This window comes from Chinchilla lanigera, unplaced genomic scaffold (assembly GCF_000276665.1).
Source record: "Chinchilla lanigera isolate Chin_1 unplaced genomic scaffold, ChiLan1.0 scaffold00010, whole genome shotgun sequence".
Lineage (NCBI taxonomy): Eukaryota > Metazoa > Chordata > Mammalia > Rodentia > Chinchillidae > Chinchilla > Chinchilla lanigera.
In genome coordinates this window covers 68,014-91,795 of record NW_004955411.1, presented here as the reverse complement: position 1 = coordinate 91,795, position 23,782 = coordinate 68,014, and the positions used below count along the sequence as shown (strand labels likewise).

Genomic DNA, 23,782 nt, shown 5'->3' with positions numbered 1-23,782 from the left:
CTCTGGAGAAAGGTACCACACAGTGTAAATTGTAACATAAAACTAATACAAGCATACGTCAGTTACACATGGGAAAAAAAAAAACAAAATTCTGGCCTCCGAAGGACAAAACAATGTCAGAAAAAGATTTCCCTTTTCCTAAAATTCTAAAAGTAACCACAAATTAGTTTAAATCTCACTGTCTTTCAAAACCACAAATTTTAAATTTCTCCCCACAAAGCGAAATATTTCATCTTCTTTTAATATTATGGAAGTTAAAATAAGGCCTCCATGAAAGCAAATGACTTGTGCTGTACTAGATGATCATCTCTTAAAACATTTTGAGACCCTCAGCTCTCAGGAAGCTAAGATGTCTACCCATCTTCACTGAGACTGTAATATCTGCCGTTGAGGACACATGATTTCTTTCAGTAATGTACTTTCCAGTGGCTGCTATTAGCTGGTCAGTAAGGAACCCTGGAAGTCTTGAGCAGCTCGTCCTCTGCTCGCGTACAGGGAATCTACAGTGATTGATGGAAGAAAGGCCACAAAACCAACAGTGACAATGAAGACCTGGCATCCACTTGCCGCTTGGTAAATTTTCAGGTTCTCCCTGGTAGATGTACATTTGCATGTACATACAAAAAAGGAAATAATCTACATTAGAAAAGAACCTGGTGAGAACTTTGTCAAGAAAGTATCTTTTCCTAGTTGTTCCTTCCTTTGTGCAATTTCTTTCCCTTTCATATTATCTGTTGTACATTTTGAGTTTTACTTACTCTTTCATGTTCTTACACTAGGGAGACAATATGATGTTTACACATGTGGGTCCAATTTATTTCACTTATGAGTATGGTCTCCAGTTGCATCCATTGACCTATAAAAGCTTCGAGTTTATCTTTTTTTATAGCTAATACTCCACTGTATAAAGATACACAACTTTTTTAGCCATTCCTCAGTTGATGGGCATTTGTGTTGTTTCCAAGATTTAGCTATGACAAATTGTGCTGCTATGAACATGGGTGAACATATATCACTGTGGAATGATGCTTTTAATTCTGGAAAAAATACCCAGAAGTAGAATAGCTGGGTTAAATGGGACTCTAATCCTAGTTTTGTGAGGAATCTCCAAACTAATTTTCACAGTGGTTGTACCAGTCTACACTTCCACCAGCAGTGAAGAAGTGTTTCTTTTTCCCCACGGCCTCTCCAGCATTTGTCACTGGTTGATTTCTTAATGATAGCCATTCTTTCTGTAGTGAGATGGAATCTCAATCTTATTTTAATTTGCATTTCTCAAACAACTAATGATGTTAAACATTTTTTCATATATTTATTTGCCATTAGTATTTCTTCATCTGAGAAATGCATATTCATCTCAGATGCCCATTTTTGGATTGAGTCTTTGAATTTTGGGGGTCTGATTTTTTTTTAATTCTTTATATTTTCTAGATAGAAGTCCTTTGTCTGAGGGGCAAATTTTTTCCAAATTTGTAGGTTTTCTTTTTATTCTGTTGGTGTTTCTTTTGATGTGCAAAAATTTTTCAATAAGATGAAAGAAGAAAAAGAAAGTACTAAGACAATATAGATAGATACAGATAGATAATAGATGATGATGATAGGAAGATAGATAGCTGGCATAACTGTACTGCTGATGTCTGGTGGTTTATTGAAAGGAATAGTTAATGCTTAAATCTTTTTTATATATTTTAACCAATTTTGTATGCTTATATCTGGTAATCTGAGCAACTTATGTGAAGACAACAATATGCAATATAACAACCATTGGTGAATTCCTACCATCCTGTCTAGTGAAACTCTGTATCATCTCTAAAGATTTTTTAAATTATTATTTTCTTATTCTCTCTAATGGTTTGATCAATCTTCCATTCTTACATCTGGTAATCTGAGCAACTTCATTGAAGATAACAATATGTAATGTAACAACCACTGTTAATCTCTATCATTTGGTTTGAAACCCCATATCATTCTTAATATCCTTGCTTTGTTTTGTTTGCATTTTGCTATTGTTCTTCTTGTTTTGCTATTCTCCTTAAAGTAAAAAAATTAAAATTAAAATAAAGAAAATATCTTTTCAATGAAAAATACTTCAAGAGGCAAAGATATACCACTAATATAAATCACAGGAAATATTTGGAAATTTTAAACACATTCATAGTCATTAATTTTTAAATATATTAATACTTTACAGAGCTTGTTGTCTTTAGGTATGCATTTTATAAAAGTTACAATCAGTATTATTCTTGCTGCATTGTGCTCTTTCTTCTGCTTATTTCAAATATTCTTCCCAAGAATCTATAGAGTACAAATAAGCATAATTGCTTAAAGAACCTAAGTGTGCTTAATTTTCCATTTTAAGCCTAATATTAGAAATGTCATAAATAGTTAGTTTATATGTTGTCAGGGAATAAATAACTCCAAGGCATAACAGAATGCATCACATGTAGCTTTTACAGTCAACTTTGTACTAAGTCACTTTGTTTTCTTTGCCTGGAAATAGAGGGGTGTTCTATAATTCCCCTCTAGAAACTAACCTGAGAAATCATTTTATAAAACTTTCATCATTTAATGGATATGGATACATCTGCTGATTATACCCCCTTTAATTTTTTCATTTTTTTTCCAGTACCGGGAATTGAACTCATTACCTTGTGCTTGCCAGGCAGGCGCTGTGCCGCTAAGCTAAATCCCCAGGTCCTTTCCCCTTTTCAAGAGAGATATTTGTTCTTCTTCACAATGCCAAAGAGAAAGGGCAACTACCACAGACTATGTTAAAGCCTTATGAGATAAACCAAAAAAAAAAAAAAAACCAGCTCTTCCATCATATCAATATTACCTGGCTCTTCAGGACAGAATTCACTGGAGACTTTGGGAATACAAATAACACACTCACATGTGAGTTTTCCCTTTGAGGCAACGCCACCAGCAGGTCAGCTTTGAGTCACATTGCATTCAGAAAGCCCCACCTTCCCAGCTTCACTCATCTTGAGTTATTTATGTGTTGATAGTGTTTGGTTTGCTTATATGATTCAAGGTATTGTTTGATATCTGCAACATTTTGATTTATATAAAAATTAGATGTTCTTCACTTCCACAAAGAATAGAACAAGGTGACAAAACTAAATTACAGGGGCTGGGGATTTAGCTCAGTGGCACAGCGCCTGCCTGGCAAGCGCAAGGTCATGAGTTCAATTCCTGGTACCAGAAAAAAAAACAAAAACTAAATTACAGTATGCAGGATTTAGTTGCTATGACAATAAAACTCGATGAGACCAGCAGTCTTGATCAAGTGTTTCCTGGGAGACATTTTAAAAGGAGGCAGGATAGCATCTGTGATTGTCAGGGAGAAGATGAATCACCCAGGTTCTTTCCCACATCTATAGTGGTGACAAAGGAACTCAGGGACAACTTTCTCAGTAACGAAAACCAGAACGTAGCTCCAGATCACCGAAGCACTGCAGTGCTGGTGTGGAGCCCTCGGCTCAGCGTTACTGGGATGTCCCAGGAAACCACAGTTCTTGGAAGCTGCACATTCTGTGTGCAGATGTTTACCAGATGTGAAGTGCATAGGCCCTCTGCTGTGTAATAGAAACAAGACTGAATGTGCTGTGTAATACGACATGCTAGTTCATTCAGTGAGCCAGAAGCACAGAATTCGTTTCATATTTAGGGAGAGCCTATGGGCTATTAATTGAGCAGAGAAAGATATTTAAGCCCAACCCCACAGCTCCCAATTAAAACTAATTCCCTATGCTTACTAAACCTGAACTTCTACCAAGAAAGATCCCTTCCTTTAAGAATCTATCACTGTAAAAGGGAAAGCCTCTTGGGAGACATAAACTGTTATCAGTTACTACACTTCAAGGTAAATGAATTTCAGATCCTGTTTTGATAGCTGGTTTTAAAAAGAGGAATACAAGATGTTCGGTGGTTTGGATTGTGAGAGATAAAACGTTTTCAAGTAAAAACCTACATATTTTACCCCTATTATTTGTCTACTCATCCACTCATCCCACAGTGTTTATGCCTATCTCCTATGTTCCAGACAAAGTACTAAACACTGCAGATTTGAGACTAAAAAGCCCTAACAATGGCTGCAACGAGTGTGTAAGTTCTGGTGGAAGGAGATCACATGTACACAACACTGATACACGACTATAACTGCTGAGGGGGTATGTGCAGCTGTGAAGGCAGAGGGAAGGAATAAATTCCTCATTCCTGTCCAGCAGATAGGATATGGGCAGTGTCCCAAGAGGAAGTAGGTTGGCCTGTAACGTAAAGAAGAACCAGGGACTTGTTTGATGATCTTAAGAGGACAGTAAAACAGTACTTGGTAGTGCTTGAAATTTTTTAAAAGTGAGATGAGCTCAGAGAAGCATGTCTGGAGTGATGGACCAACCATGCAGGAGGGGAAGGGGCGCAGGAGCAGGCAAAGTGCATGCTAGGAAAGGCAGTGTAGAAACAGCATACACAGCCATTGGCATCAAGGGATCTCTAGTGATGTCTTGCACTGAGAGAAAGAATTCAAAGGGGAAAAAAGCAGATGGAGGGTGGGGGCAAAATAAAAATAAACATCTTGAGTAGATAAAACTTTAAATTTTGGCCAGGTATGGTGGCACATGCCTGTGATTCCAGCATTCGGGAGGCTGAGGCAGGAGGAGTGCTCTGAGTTCAGGGCAGCCTGGGCTACAAAGTGAGTTCAAGGCCAGCCTGAACTGCATAGTGAAACCCTGTCTCAAAAAGACAAAAATAAAATATGTAAGTTTCATATTAAGTATGTATGTACAAAAATGTTTCCTTAGCAGCTGAATATATGGATTCATTAGGTACCAGGTCCACAACAGGAAGATGCAATGAATGTGAGGCAGAGCACCGGGCTACCGTCTTGCTGTAGCTTACTGTTTGCCTTTGAGCATTGAAGGCTGAGACTGTGGCTCACCAATCTTTTGATATTCAATAGAAAATCTCTAACAGTGTAAGAACAATGAGATAAGTGTGTTCTAAGCAAGGGAGAGTATTTTGAGAAAGAGTAACAGCAATATATCTTTTACTGTAACACATTTTTGAAGTATAAACATTCGCCATATTCGTTTAATCAGAGTTCAAATTTCGAAAGTAGACTCCACAACCTGCAGAACTAATAATTTTGTTATCCTCTCCAATAATAAAAGGTTAGCTTCTGCTGTATAACAAATATACCTAAAAGTGCCCCACTATGAGCTTGTCAAAGGCTCCACTCAACACTTCATTTTAGGTACAGTCTGAGGAGCACAGGCCCTCACCATGGAAGAGGGAGAGAATTCTGGAGGTCTACACTGAAGACCATGTCATCAGTCCAGATACATATCTGGGTCAAGAAGATGTGATGTACCACAAAACAAGGGGAATAATAAAGACCACACAGAAGTATAAGTTCATGACCTCCAACAACAACAAAAAGCAAAAATGAAACTATGGAGGGATCATTATGACAGTGTTTTCAAAAATGGAAATCATGACCCCTTAAGGGACTGTGAAATCAGTTTAGTGGGTTCTACCCAACATAGTTGGACAGAATGGAATGGGAGAAAAAATGTCAGAACATACTACATGTGCATATCAAGAAAGAGTGCCAAAGTAATACAGATATATCACAATGTAAAATTTGTTGCTTCCTATGGGTATGATAAAAAATAATTTCAAAGCCACTGTTCATGGGAGCCTCGGATGAGTCATCATAACTGCGATGACAGGCTCTGCTAGTCTGGTGTCCTATGACTACCATGACAGACGGGGCAGTGTGGCCATTCTTCTGGTGCCAATCAAACATCTGAGTCAAAGTGTTACTATTTTAACATCATGTTCATTAAATAAATCAACTGAAAATGTAATGAAGCAATTTTAATTTTAGCATCTTCCAGCTATTAAGAATACCTTATTTTTTATTTCTCAGAAAATAAAAAATGTCAAGCTTCCAAAGAGGTTTTCTTTAATTCAGTAGAGCCTTGTCATATTGGCCTGCTAGGAAGAATTACATTCTTGTATTAATTGAAATGGTATCCTTGAACAGAATGAATGTAATACAAATTCTTATACTGTATATTGCTACCATATTTTGTTAGGAGATATCTTTATCAGGCTTTCTTATACTTTGATATTTAAGGAATGACACCACCATATTTGATTGCAAGTTGAGTACTCAAAACTATATTCAATTGCAAAATATCTGTTGCAAAATATCTAATTTCTTGTCACAGATGTAATATTTATGTTTTTAACACTTATTTCAAATTTCTCATTTTTAAAATGAATTCATCTTCACTCTTATTGTCATCCATGTGAAAAGTCTACAATTGCTTATGTAAATACAACTGTTTCAACCAACTTCAATGTTTCCAACCTTATCCTCAAGCACACTGCCATGCTTTTTCTACCCTGCCCTTTATCACTCTGCCAGTTCAAAAGCCAGCCTTTCCTCGCCTGCTCTGCTAGACTACTTTGATAAAGACCTTGAACTGCAGCCACTGACAATAGCATTACATATTTCTGTAAACGCTTGCTATAGGCTGGGGCTGTACCTCAATGGTAGAGTGTGTGTTGAGCATGCATGAGGCCCTAAGCTCAATTTCCAGCACCAAACACACACACACACACACACACACACACACACACACACACACACATACACAAGCCTTGCTAAATATCCAAGAATAACAAAATTCTCCCATGGGAAAATCTTCCTTTACCTCCCAGATGACTTCACTACCATTTACAGGAATGCCAGATGAGTTTTCCTGAGGAAAGAAAGAGTCAATGTGGACTAATATAACCTACCATCCTGACATTCAAGGGAACCAAATAAAACTTAACCATGACTAACTGTGTTTAAAAGAATGGAAAAGGAAAAGACCATCCTCCAAAACACTAGTGTGCAATTTTTTATTATATAAAAGGAAGCTCTGGAACAATGATTAACACCGGCATCTGTTAACTAAAGAAGGGTTATGCTCAGTTTAGAAGTGATCAGTCACTTCCTGAAGTCACTCAGTGAGGGGCAGGAAGAACACAGTACAGCTCTGGGAGCAGCAGGGACTGCACCCTGGACTCAGCGAGCCTGTGGCGACATAGTGGGAATACGGCAAGAGCCGTTTGTAGGGAAATGGATGTACCGTGAGAATGTAACGTCAAGTGAAACAAATCAGACACATATGCTTAAATGCACATGGCTTCTCATACAAGAAGCCCAAAACATAAATAAAGAGCAAAACAAAACATAGGAATTAGAGAGCTGGATCTTTCTCAAAGGAAAGGGAATCGAGAGATGCAGAGAAGGGAGAAGGATGGAGCGGGACGGGGTGGAAAAGAGCGAAGGTGTGTTCTGTGCGGGCACCACCTCCCCACAAGGAGCGAGATCCCTGCATGCTGCAAGCACGAGCTAACGCTAAAGTCTGGGGGAAAAGCACGTGTGGCTACACTAGTGTCCCCTCTGTAAAACCAGGGAGCAAGACGCTGAGCGAGCCTCAGGGTCACTCCCACTTCAATGTGGCTCCACTTATACGCTGCTAAGTACTTTCCTAGTCACGCGTGCCCTGAAACACAAGGGTAGTTACTAGATACACTAGATCTAACATACGAATTTTGTAGAAATTAACAAAATTCATTATAAATTAACACAATTTATCAACAGAATGTTACAGTTTATTATCTTAAACTGTAACATTTCTACTACATTCAGACAACCTCAAAGACATATACAACGTTAATTCATTCTCTTTTCATGAGTTTTTTATTGCTACTCTATGAAGACAAAATATCTCATGAAAAATCTCCTTTTAAACAAATAACAAGCATGATGCAAATATAACTGTTCACAATGAAGTTCTGCATCCTAAAGTATAAAACTTCTTAATCTATTTCACTTAATTCTCAACCCATAAAAATGTTAGTAAATTCATCCCACAATCAGAGTTTGGCTGTCCAGCGTTATACTGAGAGAGAACTACCACAGTATTCTCAACTGCTGTCAAGTGGAGGAGGATGTACAGCTGGGCAGGGGAATATGTTTCATTCTTATACGTGGGAAATAATGCCTGGAATTTTAGAAATTGATAGTACTGTATTTCCAACTGAGTAAATAATGAAAATATCCCAGGAAAAATGAATTCAAAACACATAAAACATTCTAATTTATAAATATTTGGGGTCATACTTTGGAAAATGACAACAGTTTTAAAAGATAATTTTGCAAAAAAAAAAAAGAGATTACTTTCAAGCCTCTGATCTGTTAGATTACTTGATATAGGCCCTGACTTATAGACAATGACAAATATCATTAAGTATTAATTAAATAGCCGGGCATGGTGGGGATAGCTGCAGTCCCAGCACTTGGAAAGCTGCAAGTTGGAGGATCGCTGCAAGTTAAAGGCCAGGCTGGGCTACATAGTGAGTTCAGGACCAGTCTGAAATACACAATGAGACCCTGGCTCAAAAAAATATGTATAGTTATTAAAATTCTTGCATAAAAGAGCTCTAAAAGGGATCATGGAACACAAACTCAAGATGATATTATTGATATCCAATTTACCTGCTACAATACGATAAACTCATGAGGCGGGAAACACTCATGCTCCGTTGCTCTCAAGATGGTTGGTTATGTTCCCTTATGTAGACTTTCAGACTCAATGAGTTAAAATGGAAACAGCTGCACTGGATTTTGTTCATCTTGGGACACTGACATTTCTCAAGCAGGTTCCAAGTGCAGACTCAGAGTTTCAAAATGCAGACTTTATCCAAAAGAAGATGCTCTTATTTTACTACATCATCCAAATGCTTCTCAGAAGAAATTGCAAACAAGATCCCCAGAGTCTATTACCCAGTCCAAAGGAGCAATTATGACTGTGCACATATTACTTGAACCAAAACACTCACTTTATGGCAGAAATAATAAAGCAGACATAAAAATGACTTTGTCCTTTTCTACAGTGACAGGTGCTTTTGAATATTGTCAGACTGACCCTAAATGTGATCCCTTCACAGTCCCATGGGCTGCACTAAAGGGAAGCTCAGAAGAACATTACTCAGGTCTGGAAGAAAAGAATGCATAGCAGGAGGAAGAAAAGAACCACAGTGGTGGCAGATCTCTCTCAGACTGAAAAAGAAATGATTCAAACAAACGAGGAAGGAGAGTACCTTATTAGACTTTCCGTAACCCCCTCCATCTGTGTCCAGGGGAATCTGTAAGTTTAGACACTTAGACTGGACTAGAAAAGCAAGGCTCAAAGAGGAGCAAAACATGGCCAGGTTCAGAGAGAAGACGCCGCACACTGCCACCTCCACAGTCACTCCGGCAGCGACCGAACATGGGAAAAGCACATCCACACAGCACTAAACATGACACTTCAGAACAAAAACGGCCACACAAATACAAGTGAGCAAATACTCCGGAAAAACCACAACACTGGAGAAGATCAAAGCTCAGCAAATATAGAAACTAATACCCACGGATTAACAGAGTTTTAAAGGACATAATTAACCTAAATGTAATTAACATATTTAGAGATCTAACAACATACTAATGAATAAAAATGAATCAATTAGTATCTTGGAAAATTGAAAACTTAACCATGGATACAGTTGAGGGGAGCAGCTACGTGGAAGATCACGCTGAAGATTTGCACCAGACCATCATGCAGAAAAGTACAAAGTTTACAAAGGAAAAACTAAAATAATTGATGAAATAATGATAGCAGTGGTAAAGGAAAAGTTTTCAATGATAAACAAAGGAACATTTTATAATAATGAAACTGTAATGGTAATTAGGACCATGTTTCAGTCAGTGTCCACTAGAGGAACAGATTTCATGTGAGATACACATGCATATATACATATCTACCCCCACCACTGAGCTACCTATACCAGGCCCTTTTATTTTAAGATAGTCTCCCTGAGCTAACTCTGGCACTTGCTCATGCGTGCTCTCTCTCTTCCCCCCCCTCCCCCCTTTCTCCCCTTCTCCCTCTCCCCTCACTTTCTCTCTTGCTCCCTTTCTGTCTCCCTTTCTCTTTCTCTTCCTGGTATGAAGGGACCTGAACATGCTAAGCACGTGCTGTACCATGTGCTGTGCCACTGATCTACACCCACAGCTCTGATCAAAGAGAATCAAAACTGAATGTGCCCAGAGAAAGCTGACCACTGTCTAGGCAAAGCTGACAAAGACTGGCAATATAATGCCAAACTATCTTTATTTTTTTTTTTTTTTTTTTTTTTTTGGTTTTTCTCCGGTACCGGGAACCGAACTCACGAACTTGCGCTTGCCAGGCAGGCGCTTTTGCCGCTGAGCTAAATCCCCAGCCCAATGCCAAACTATCTTTAAAAAGAAGTAGTTTTAGGATATAATGTTCCCTGGGAACAAGATGTTAGCAACTGCCACACAAAAAAGAAATTGAGCTTCTGCCTGTCACTCCCAGAGTACAGAGTTAGATCCAAAGCCTACAAACTCCAGGGAGGAAAGCTTAAGTTTAACTTAAGGAAAAAATTCTTAATACACAGGGAATGCCCATAAAACTGAAATTTTCCCACGATTAGAATTGGACAGTGTGCTCGTTAGGCAGGTTACAGGCAAGGCCTGATGTCAGAATAAACAATATTTGCATTTCAAACAACTATTCAATTACTTGTAAGATACTTCACAGCTCTATGATATATACTGACTACAGCGTAGTCTAACCTGAACCATTTGTCCAAATGAACTATGCTTGCAGAAGTCTCTCCAGCCCAGTATCTCCCTGAAACAAATCGTAACAAAAACAGATGTACTCCACAGTGCTTACCCTGAATACTAGAGCATTTAGAACTCAATTACAAGCAGTGACACATTTCTTCATAAGAATTTTATTTGAAATTGCACATGTCACTATTATAGCTAAGTAACCTAGGGTCACACTCAATCTACTAATGACTTAGTAGCCACTAAAATGAAACTTCTGATTCCCTGCTTCTCTTGTTTTGCATATAGCATATATTCAATGCTTTCCATCAATATTTTGCTGTGAAACTGGTGAAATGCACAGAGATGGCTTCTTTCAGGTTCCTATGTGCCATTCTTAGTTATGGGCCCTGCTAAAAACCAGAAGAGAAAGTTAAATACTTCCAGCATGCAGTGGCACAGGTTAAACATTCCCATCCCAAAAGGGAGAGATGGGGGATAGAAAAGAGTTAGACCACAGCAAGAACAAAACATTAAGTCGTGTAACTTCATGTTCAGCTCCCAAGGCATGTGGGGGCAAGACACGAGCTCCAAAGCAGGTGAGCAGCCCTGTCATGTGGCTTCACTGGTGGCAGTGCACACAATGTCTTTCTGGGGATGGCTACACTCACTGTCTGTACCTTAGCCGACACTCCACATCGTTGGAATCTCTAACTTCCTGGGGTCTCCACTGCACCTTTAGCTACACACTCACTTCATTAATTGCCCTCTCAATAGCACGCTACCTGGCCTCTCAGATTTTCCTTTGATAGCTGGGTGTATGTCTCCATGACCCTAAAACTGGCATCCTGATTGCTTATAAAACTAGCATCACTTGGACAACATCAAGGTCTAATATCAGCTCAAGCAGTAACCAGGGCCCTTTGGGCCATAGTTTCAGTGGCCACTGAGTTCCTGGATTGCTGAACTTGGTGATCTATATCTCTAGGTGGTCCTGAGTAAGCAGAGTTCCCTGTGCTTTCTTCTCAAAGCAAAGTCTTTCAAAGGAGTTTACCCTTTTACACTCCTGAGTCTACCATGGGTATGGTCTGGCTAATTCACAAGGTCCTTTCAAGGCATCTTTTCTATTGTGTGTGGGTGCACTCTTTGGAGGGGAGATGTACTTAGGATTGAACCCAAGGCCCTCACTCTGAGCTACATCTTCAACTCCCTTTACTTTTTATTTTGAAACAGAGACTCACTAAATTGTCAAGTTGTCAGGCTGGGCTCAAAATTGTGGTCCTCCTGCTGCTGCCTCCAAGGCTACTAAAATTAGAGGCATGTGCTATCAAACTTGGCTACTTGGCATTTGGGAATCTTTTTAACAACAAGAACCATTTCACCAACAACACCTGCTATTGCCACAACTTCACATGTGCTTCCTCTCTAATTAAACTGTAAATTTTTCACATCCCTCACCTCTGCTTTTTGCTGCTGATTCTTTCTGTAGATCTGGCTACAAGCAACTAGCAGTATGGCACAGTCTGAATGTGGGGCTGCCTTGAAATCCTCCTTATCAGATTAATTAGTCTGCTGCCCTTAAATTCAGTCTCCTACAAATGCTCAGGACATGGGCAAAATGTAGACAAGTTCTTTGCCAGAATGAAACATGAATAGCTCCTAGTTTAATTGCCAATAGAGTCTTCATTCTCATCTGAATCCTGATAAACCCAGATTTTACTTTACAGGTCCACAATTCCCATCAACATTCTGATCTTCTCAACTCTAACCAGAATCACTCATCAAGGTCTGCTTACAACACTTAGGGTTTCTCCAGCCTGCATCTCCAAAGCTCTCCCAACATCAGGTGAAGTCACAGCAACCACTCCATTTCTCTGTTATCAATTTTCTGTATCAATCATTTTCCACCCCGGGACCAAATTCCATATGCCTACAACTCAAAAGAGGAGAATTTCCATTTTGATTGTGGTTTCAGGGGCTTCAGTCCATGGTAGCCATCTGATTCTATGTGGAAGGGCATGGAGGAAGAGAGCTGAGCATGGAGCCTAGGAAGGAGAGAGGGAAAGGAGGCTCCAGGGCGACAATACCCCTTCCAGTCATGCCCACCTCCTCTCCCAGACCACATCCTTTAGAAGTACATCCAGGAAGAAACTCATCAACAGGGGAATCCACTTGTGAGTATAGTGCCCCCATTATGGAATCACTGTCCAAAAGCCCCACACCTGGACATACAAGACTTCTGGTGGACAGAAGGAAACAATAACAACTTCCTAAAGAGAAAGTAATTAAGAAAAATAAGACCCATTTTTACCGTTTTTGTAGGTAATAAAATATATCCTTATTCTTCCCCCTTTTTCCTTTGAACATATCCACTGATGTCCCTATGAAAGCAATAATCTCAGGAGAAGAAGGACTTTGAAGGAAAAAAAAGCCAAAACTTGAAATTCTCTAGAGCCTACAGTGACAGTAGCAAAGTCTCACACTCTACAAACACAGGTCTGCATCCCATCTGCAGTATGGCTTGGAAAGCGCTCTCTGACACATGGCCTCAACACTCCCACGGGGAAAACAGATCTGCATTCCCCATGGATTTGCAACTATAAGACAATGAAAGAAAGGAAAAGGACATTTTCTCCTTATAATTAATGCTTACCTTTGGGGGTAGAATGGAATTGTGGACAAAGACACTTTCATACACATTTATTTTTCATCTAATTCATTAGTACTTAAATCAAGTTTGAAAATTTTGAAATTATAATTCCTTCTCTAATCTCACTTATGCTGTTTTAGGCCCAAAGTTCAAAAATATGTCAGAATATTGGAAGAGAGACTTGGAATTCAACTTAACAACCACATCCCAAATGGTGCAGAAACATTTAAAATGCACAAATTGATTGAATTACTCAGGCATAGTATTTAATAACACTAGGTCTGGCCAAAAACTGTCTAATATGAAATTACACTACCCAGCTAAAATTAAAAATATTTAGAGACACAGCTAAGGAAACACAGATGCACGAATGGCTGAAAATATCCTACATATTTAACTGGAAAAACATTCATTTAATTAACTAATTTAAAATGAATCAATGATGAAAAATATTAACGTTTTTCAATGCTCTGAGATGTGTAGTAGAAAAATAATTGACTCCGATTTTCCTAGTCCTTCCTGCCTTTACTTTTGTTGAGCCTCAGTGAACTCAGTTCAGTTCACCATGACTTTTTGTTTTGTTTTTGGTTAACAGAATTCATGCTTAGTCTAAGTACTGTGTAGAAGCTTATGTACATTGTATACCCAGACCTCACACACGTGAAGAGACCACAGATCTGACCACACACTCCAATCATAAACCTTCACATCAGGGGGTACAAAGGCAATCAGCAACCTCCTCAAAGTACTTTGCTATCAGCCCTACTTGATTTGGTTTAGCAGTTTCATGGAGTGGCAACCACCCATGAACCGTAGGGCATCTATGCGAGAAACTGACTTAAAAGACCAGAAATCACGTCTTATTACCTGCTAATCTAGGGAAAGGGCTTAGCAAATATTTACTGACTGGGTGAATTAATATATATCCTATAAAAATGCACCCAGGTCTGGGCTGCAGGGGTATGAAGGCACTTGGCTGAGGAGACAGTGGACACTGAAACCCAGGGATGCACTTCTCAACAGGCTGTTTTCTAATATTCATAAATTTGAGACCTGAGTTATCTGTGGCCCTGACCAAAAGATTACTACAATCGCTCAATCCTAAAGCTCACGACAAACCACCTACAGCTGCATGAAAGACTCAAGGATATCTTCACCTCCATCCAACCACTGCAGTGATCTTCGGGAACCATTCCAGCAGCAGGGGCTGACAGCATCACATACTACAGTCAGTACTCACAAAAATCAGCAGTCACAGAAGTTTGTCTCAAAAATCTTTGTTAGAGATGCCAGTCCACTGCCAGTTTCACAAGATACCTCTCCTGCATCCTCCCTCGCTGTCCCTCAGCAGTGTGGGTAGTGGCTGAAATCTGTACCTGCATCTGCTCCATAATCTGGGTGATATGAAGGGTACTCTCGCCTAAAGAAGCCTTCCAAAAGATAAGTATCTAAATATAAGTAAGAAAGAGCTTAGAAGTATGGGACGTATTAATACTTACATCAGTGACTAACTGGAGCTTACTTGAGTACTTTTGTCTGCCAGGCATCATGCTAATGGACTTATAAGTATTGTTTTATTTAAATATGACCATGCTATGAAGTAAGTCCTATGATTCCTCACTTGATAGTAAATTAAGCTTTAAGAAGTCCCTACTTGCATACCTCACAGGTAGTGTTAGGCCTCAATGTAATACGATATATAACATTTTTTGTACTCAGAAGAACTAATCATTATTTTTTTAAAAAAATTGTTTCATTTCAGCCAGATTTCATTATTTGTGTGTTCTGCAGTTAAATGTATATCAGAATTACAGAAACATGAATTAATTACAGACACACTCTTGACAGTCATTTGTATGGAAACTCGGACTTCAAATTCCAAATGTTTCTAACTAGAAAACATAATTATGCATTCATTTTGCATCTAAAATTAATCTATGGGAATTAAAAGCTAGAGAAAAGAAAAATGGGGGAAAAATCTACCATCTTACCACCCAAACATAACTGCTAACATTTTGGGAAACATGTAATTTAAAGCTCAGAAATATAATTTGATTACTCATATAAACATGATTTCCCTCAAAACAAAAAACCATAATTCAGAATCAGCACTTTTTTCAAAGTGTTGAAAGGACCACTGAAAAAAAATTATATAATTCCTACATGGAAGCCAAAAAAAATCTGCTTTAGGCATCATGTAAGAGGACACATAATTTTCCTGAAAGAAAAAGATGCATTATTTCATTATTCATCGATCACATAACATCCACCTTCAGTAAACACTCAAACACATACTAGTATGAAAAGACTTACATCTTTCACCATATTAAAATAAGAATGGATCAAAGAATTGGACATCAAAACACAAGCACTTTAACTATTAAAAGAGAAAATAGGTAAAACTCTTGAAGACATAAGCATAAGGATTTTTTGAACAGAATGTCAAATACACAGTAAAGAATGCTGGGAATCAACAAGTGGGATTATATAAATGAAAATGTTTCTGAACAGCAAAGGAAACAATAGAGTGAAATACAAGCTACAAAAAATAGAAAAAAAATTTCCAGCTCCTCTTCAGACAGATGATCTTATATATTCTATTTCTAGAATATATAAAGAACTCAAAAAAATTAACCCCCCCAAAATAAAAGACCCAATCAAAAACTGGCAACTGGAATGAATGGACACTTCTCAGAAAAAGTACAAATGGCCAACAAACACATGAAAAAATGTTCAGTTTCACTGACCATGAGAGAAATGCAAATTAAAATAACACTGATATTCCATCTTATGCTAGAAACAATGGTCATTAACAAGATACCAAATAATAACAAATGTTGGAGCAGCTACAGGGAGAAAGGAACTCTTTGACATTGTTGACAGAAATGTAAACAAATACAACCACTATGAAAATCTGTACAAAGATTCCTCAAAAAGCTAAAATTGCAAATTCATACAACCCAACTATTCCCCTTCTATGTGTCTTCCCAAAAGAGTTAGATATACCATATTACAATGACAAAGGCATATCCATATTTAAAACAGTATACCTCATAACAGTGAAATCTTGGGAAAGGCCTATATGTCCATCAATAGATGCATGGATAAAGAAGATATTGTAGATATGCACAATGAAATAATATTCAGCCATAAAGAAGGATAAAGTTGAGACATTTGTAGAAAAATAGAGGCACTTTGAGATTATAATATTAAGTAAAATGAATTAGACAGAGAATCACAAATATCATATGATTTCTCTTATATGAGAAACAAAGTATAAGTGATTGAAAGAACAACAGATAGATATTATGAAATAGGGAGATAAAGCCTGTGCAAATTGAAAGGGGAACTAGAGATGCAGAGGAAGGGGAGAGGACAAGAGGAAGTAAAAGTTAAGATGTATTCCATACATACCAACTCCTCATAATGAACGAATCACTATGTAGAGTGAACATGTACTAATAAACATAGAGAAAAATTAAAAACAAACCATCTGCTATGCTTTAAATATGCTCCCTCCAAGAGTCAGGTGTTATCAGGTATTAGTATTAAGAGGTAGCACCTGTAGGATGCAGTTAGGGAGGAGGCTCCGTTCTGGAGGAGAGGGGTACCGTGCCTGACTTGGTGGAAGGTAAAAGGTCACACTGTGAGAGCCATGTGCACCCTCTCATGAGGATCCTAATCCCAGTCATGAGAGCAGACATATGACATTCTATGTAATTCTTCACATGCTCCAGAATGGCCTCTTCTAATCAAGACAAGAGAAAACTATATGTTATGGTTTGGGTAGGAAAAGCCCCACTAAGGCAGTAGTTTTAGGAAGTAGCTGGAATCAGGAGGTGCTGATCATCAGTAGAGAGCTCAGAGCAGGAAGGGGGCCCAACCAGAGGGACGGTACATATCCCAGCTGGCGTTACAGTGTCTTGCCACTGGTCCCTGCCTGCATCCTTCCTGGAAGCTTTCCACCACCACAGCCCTCCACCATGACATTTATACCTCACCATGGGCCTAAAAGCAAGGGAGCCCACTGACCATGGACTGAAACCGCTCAAACCACAAGCCAAGTAAATCTTTCCTCCTTTAAGGTGCATTTCACAGGTGTTTTGTCACACTAACAGAAAGCTGACTAGCACAGTATGCAAACAACAAAATGAAAGAAGCCTTACAGTCACACTTGTCCAGCCTCCTCCCCCAGCAACAGGTTTTGCTGAGCTTTACAGTAAGCTGGTGGCAGACTATGAAGAGAAAATATTTGCCGGTCAAGGGCCTTCTTAGGAATAATAATTCATTAAGTGTTTGCTGCATTAATATTGCTGTCCAAATGTTAATGTGGAAATGACATATAATTTAGATTACAGGTACTTGCTCACACTACATACTCAATGCTTACTGCCACTAAATGTACAAGACTTTGAATTAGGCTCCACGTGCCTCTGCCTGTTAAGACATCTGCATCTCAGCTGCCCTTTTCAGCCCTGCTCTCCCTCATTCCATAAGAACCTAAGCAGGAATTCTGCCTACAACACTCTAGTTAAGAAGATTTTTGGCCAAAATGTGCCTCACTCCTCAAATTCACACACGGAAGCGCTAACACCCCATGTGATGGCATAGAAGGTAATCAGATCACAAAGGTGGAGCCAGCAAGATGGGCGGCCCCTCCCCCGTAAAGGAAGGAAGAGACTGCTTACGCTCTGCCATCTGAGCACGAGTGAGATGTCCGTTTCAAGCCCAGGAGAGAGGCCACACCTAAAGAGACCAGCACACCGGTCTAGGAGTTTCCAGCCTCCAGAACTATGAGAGGCCAGTTCTGCGGTGCAAGCCACCCCTTCTCCGGGGGTCTGTCTACCAGTCCAAGCTAAGACACAGATCATCCCTGCCTCACCGTCTATATCCCACTTTCTCTCAGTATTTCTCTTGCAAATGTCAGGCCATATGAGCTGCCTAACAAATGGCTTCAATCGAGAGAGAAAGGAAAAGAACTGTAAAATGATCAAAAGGCAGAAAGCCTAAAGGCAAAATGATTTTCTAAAGGAAGTAGATTGGCCTGCATTTTTAGAGCCCTGTATACTTGTCTTCTCCACCACACTTTGTCTGGGTACTCTTATCTCCTGCCAAGATACCACTCCAAATCATACAGGACCTTTCCAAAGACAGACACATGGTATCATGTCAAGTGAGTAACAGTGTGAGGAAAAATTAAATGAGATGTCATGCTATGTGTGATTTGTCAAATTTTAAACCAACACTATTTTGTCTTTTACATTTTTTTAACTCAACATATTTATCAAATGTTATCTTTACATTATAAATTTAAAGAAGTTTTCCATTTGAAAAAAGAAAATTTAAAATCAGCTATGAACATACTTAGTCATCAGAACTGAGCAACTCTCTGTCCAAATTCCCTTTGCCTAGGATAGCCACATACTCATAGGCACTTATGCCTGCAACATGAATGACCGGATGCTTACCAGGAATGCCTCCCCCATCTGATCTTCATACTCCATCTCCCAGGTACCACTGCCTACCACACTCTACAAGAGGAGTCAAGCCCTCAGTTCTGAATAAAGTAGAAAACTGCATATACAAGATTTAAAATTTTAAGGGTAGATTTCAATTATTTTAATCTTTTGAATCACCTATAGATTTGAAAACAGCATAATGCTTTGAATGTTCTTATTTACCATTTACATAATAAAAATATAAACTACATTTTCAAATAATTTTTTAGAGGAAGAAATTTCCTAACAAGCTCAAAATTCATAAAACTCCTTTTCACTTTGACATACAAAAGAAAAATTTTCTTGGTTCTTAATATTTTCTTCTTAATCTGAGTAACTATACAGATAAATAATTAATGGGAAACACAATACTGTAAAAATATACAGACTTAGATCAAAATAAGGCAAGTCAAAACAAAAGCTAAGCCCTGAATCAAACATAAGCAACTCACAAGACTTCAGAAGTCACAAAATGTGGACTTGAAAAAGTCATCAACATCAAATTCTCAGAGATAGCTCTGAGTGTTTCATGAGTAAAACCCAAAATGCTAAAGAAACAACAAAGGGAAGAAGCTAAATTGAGTCTTTTGAGAGGACAAAACATACAGAGTTGAAAAACACTTCTCATGATAGATAGCCATAGATTTATTTTCTTGACATTGTAAACACACTGCTTTCATTTCTTTTTAATTAAGGAAGTCTTTTAAATATTCCTGAAATTAAAGAGGGATAACTGTAACATGCATAGCAATAGCATTCTAAAAGCACTCTTTAATTTAAAGTATGTGCCTCTCGTCAAGATGTCTCATGTTTCAAGACAATATAGTTGAATGAAAAATGTACCTGGCAGAACACAGGAACACTGTGTAAAACACTGCTAGCCAACACTACCAGTAACTGCTCATGAGCCCTCAGCTAAGAATGATACTGAGAGCCAGGCATGGTGGTGCATGCCTGTAATCCCAGCACTTGGGAAGCTGAGGCAAGAGGATGGTTGCAAGTTCAAAGTCAGCCTGGTCTACAAAATGAGTTCAAGGCCAGCCCGAAGTGCATAGTGAGATCCTATCTGAAAAAGACCAAACATAAATAAATAAATAAAAGAATTATATTGATATCTCGAAGCCTCTCTTTCCTCACTTATGTTACATGAACTCAAATATCTTCATTTCTATTTTTAAAATTCTATGAGTACACAGGAAACTCATGCATAGAATTAATGCACAAACATTAAGGCCCTCCTATTCACAGCAAATGGTTTTTGCTTTTCACAATAAATTCCAGAGCACTCCAACACAGAAGAGTTTCTTCAAGGTTCTCACACGACCTCATGTGCAGCTGAGCTGGGAGCAGCGGACCCCAGCAGCCATTCTGAAGTATCGTCCCTGCTGGAGCAGCAGCATCAGTCCAGACCTGGAGCAATGTTGTTCAAAGCACTGTCTCATTTTCTGAGGATCTTGAAATGTCATTTATCCTGAAACAAATTCTCCCACAAGCTAAAACATAAAAACCCATGAAATGAACATGGGTTCGTATACATATGGCCTTAATTACTACTTGCACTTAGGATTCCAGTTTCAAAGGTAAGGACACAAGGGAGAGCATCAGTCTAAATCGCTCACTAATGTCCAGGGTGAAAGAACAGCAGATTCGGATTAAACACTCACTACGAGCGAGCCAGCAAAGAACACTACGTATGTGAGCTCATGTACACAATGACCCGCGGAGGCAGGCCCTGTGTCCACATTCGGGAACTCATCCAAGTACATACAGCTGGTGAGGACACGGTCGACGCATAGTGTGACTTTAACCAGGGGTGTCCGCAGAAAACTGGGGGACTCAGCCTCCATGGTTAATTTTCCTCATGTGAGACTGAATCATATGCCAGAAATAAACATTTCAACAGTTGTTTCTCATAAGAATGATAATGAATCAAGTTAAAGAGTTACTATTGCATGCTGAAAAATACTGTATATCCAAAGATAACAAATACAAAATGAAAATATGTATCCATTTCCTGTGATTTCTGCACAAGAGTTTGAAGATTGGCCTCAACAGTGAAACTATCCACGTTGAAACAAGAGGGGAAGAAAACGAATGTAAATGAATGCCAGGTAATGCTCATCAAAGCGTTCCCCCCTGAGCCAGATGTGGGCACCAAATGCAGTTAAGCTGACTTCCTGCTTTCTGCTCTGGGCCTTGCTCCTAACGCGGAGACTCAGAAGGCTGCCAAGAGGCCTGGCAACACTGATTTGTCACTGGACACCCAGTGCAAGCAGCGCTACCACGTCTGTCACCCGAATTGGGAAACAAGACTCTTCTCTCTTCGGTTAAATTATCCAGAACACATAATTTCATTATGGAGAGTTTTGATTTTGCTTCCACATGTCTTCATTTTTCCATCGAGATGGGCCTCTCATCTTCCTATTTTTAAATCATTTCATAGCAAGCCAAAGAGAATATCCTACTTAGAATGAGTTGTAATTACACTTAAATTAATAACATTCCATTCTAATTCCACCCAATTCCATTTGACATATTTTCAATTTAATGTTGAGCGTTAGGTTCTGATTTTGGTTTTTGGTTTTGTGTATGAGTGGACATGTTTATGACATTAAGTTGTAACTTTCAAAGTATCCTAATGAAGACTAGATTTCCTGAATGGAAGTTATTAAGATGCTTAGATGGTGGAACTTGCCTCACATCTAGTGTTCAAGAAATCACTGAAGTCTGGAAGTAAGCAAGTTATTCCCCCTTGTCTTTACAGATGCAAAATAAGTCATAAAAGTCACTCTCAGAAATCTAATATCAATGTACCATTAAAATTAAAGAGAATTGAGATTAATTCAAGATAAATATTTTTCACTACAACTATTTGTTCCTAAGAGAATCATAAGCTCTATTCAAATAATGTAAAAAGAATTTATTTTCTGTGTATGTAGTGAGAAGTATTTTGAAATTTTTGTGTTAAAGTTAAAAAAGAACTCTTCAATTACCTCACCTACCCATTTTGCCAGTTCAGACTTGTTCTCCTTCTATGTTCTCATATGGCTTTGTTGAACCAACTTTAATGTAAATGGTAAGTTTTCATCTGTTCTCTGTCAAGAGCCTAAACGACATCATTCTAAACTGGTTCTTTTGGAGATGAGTGCCACTTTAAGACGCTCTGATCACTTTTCTTTCAGAATCAATGATACTCTGAATGGTAAGGCTACTAAATGGTGGATGTTGGTAGGTTATAAATCCACCAGAAGGTGAAATCCTCCACCACACACAGTGAGTAGAAAAAGACTAGGCTAATCTACTAAATGTTTGTTCTAGGAAGCTTTATAAAAAGCATTCCATGGGGCTGGGGATTTAGCTCAGCAGCACAGCACCTGCCTGGCAAGCGTGAGGTTGTGAGTTCGATTCCCTGTACCGGAAAATAAATTAATTAATTAATTTAATTAAATTAAATAAATAGCATTCCATGAAAGTATGAAGATAATCTGAGGGTACTTATGTAATCACATTCTGGCACAAAGGAAAAACTTTAAAGCATACAAATGCAGTTAGCAGACAAATACAAAATCTGATCATGTATTGACTTTTTTTATTATTTGGACGTTAGGTTTTCGCTTTTGGTTTTTGGTTTTGTGTGCATACATATTTTGCGTATTTTAACTAATAAACACTTGACTTATTATGCTAGACACTTGAGAAGCATTATTTCACGACGTTGTGACAACAACGTAAGAACTATGAGATAAGCATTACTCTTCATAGTGCCCAGTTGAAGGACACAAAAGAGGTTAAGAAACTGTCCGGGAGCCCAGAGAAGCCGAGCAGGAGGTCTTGAAGCTGAGTCTGCAGCAAAACGAGGCCCCCAACATGCCTGCATCTGCCGTATTCCTCAGCGCAAGCTTTGCGCATGTCCTGGAAGTCTGCACACCTCAGTCACAAACGGGCAAAGGAAACAGTAGCGCGGGCGTAATCCTCCTCTGTCCAGAAAGCCCCGGCACAAGCAGCGCTGTGTGTGGTGCAGCACACGTGTGCTGTGCCTAGCCTGCATTTTCTTACTGTACGTCAGGTTTTCTAATCTATTTAAACCCACTTGCAAAGTCATTTTATTTTGCTACTAGTAAGTTGGAAATAGCTGGAAAGTTTTTAGGTGAAAACTTTGAAATCATAATCTCTATTAAGAAGGAAGGAGAAAAAAAAGAAAAAAATCCACTTCAATAATCCACAGACCTGCACAGCAGAATTTTCTTTCATTTGGGGGGCCTGGCACGAATCCCCTAAACAAGCAACTGCTTTAGGGCAAAGTCCTATGTATGCATCCTATAATCTGTACAGATGACAGTGATCATGCAGGATTATGTCATCAAGGGCCAAAAATCCACATTATTACAGAAGATTCATGTGTATTTCTTGCTTGGTTTTATTTCAAGTTTCAGAAAAGGAAAAATTCCTATTCTCTCCTACAGAAAGAAGGCAAATTCTGTGTAAAAACTGCTATATGATAGTTAAGTCTCTACCCTTTTCTCCCCAAAATCCACGATGGTTTATTATTATTGCTACTGGCAAAACCCTGTTGATCAATACCTCAGACTCTCCGGAAGACGGTCCGTCCTTTCCGGGGGGCAGGGGAACCCACAGGTGCCTGCCCTTCCCGGGCTGAGATCCAGCCCCGCTCTTCTCAACCGGGGTGCGCGCTGGCGTCACCGGGGTATGCGGCCCAACCTCAGGCGCTCTGTCCAGTCGTCCGGGGCGACCCCGAGCCCTCCGCTCTCCCGTCCTGCCCGCAGCCCACAGCCCGGTTAGGGGAGCCGGCCGGGTCCGCTCCGCAGAGAGCCGTTCGGAGCTGCGGGGTCCACTCGCCCCGCGGCCGCTCTCCCAGGGCCCCAAGGGCTCCGCGCCCTCAGCGCGGGGACGCACGAGCTCCAGCGCGGGAGCCGCGGTGCCCTGCGCACG

General features: G+C 39.3%; 1 protein-coding gene across 2 annotated transcripts in view; it reads right to left on the bottom strand.

Annotated features, from left to right (window-relative positions):
* Col21a1 (collagen, type XXI, alpha 1) overlaps window positions 1-23,620 on the bottom strand; it is a 192,346-nt gene extending 168,726 nt beyond the window's left edge. Inside the window, exon 1 of one of the 2 annotated variants that reach the window (XM_005377582.2) lies at window positions 23,414-23,620. The gene's annotated coding sequence lies outside the window, so the exon portion shown is untranslated. Of the gene's footprint in view, window positions 1-19,675; window positions 19,812-23,413 lie in introns of those variants that run through there. The other variant, XM_005377584.2, reaches the window with a different exon arrangement.
* Window positions 23,621-23,782: the final 162 nt, after the last annotated feature.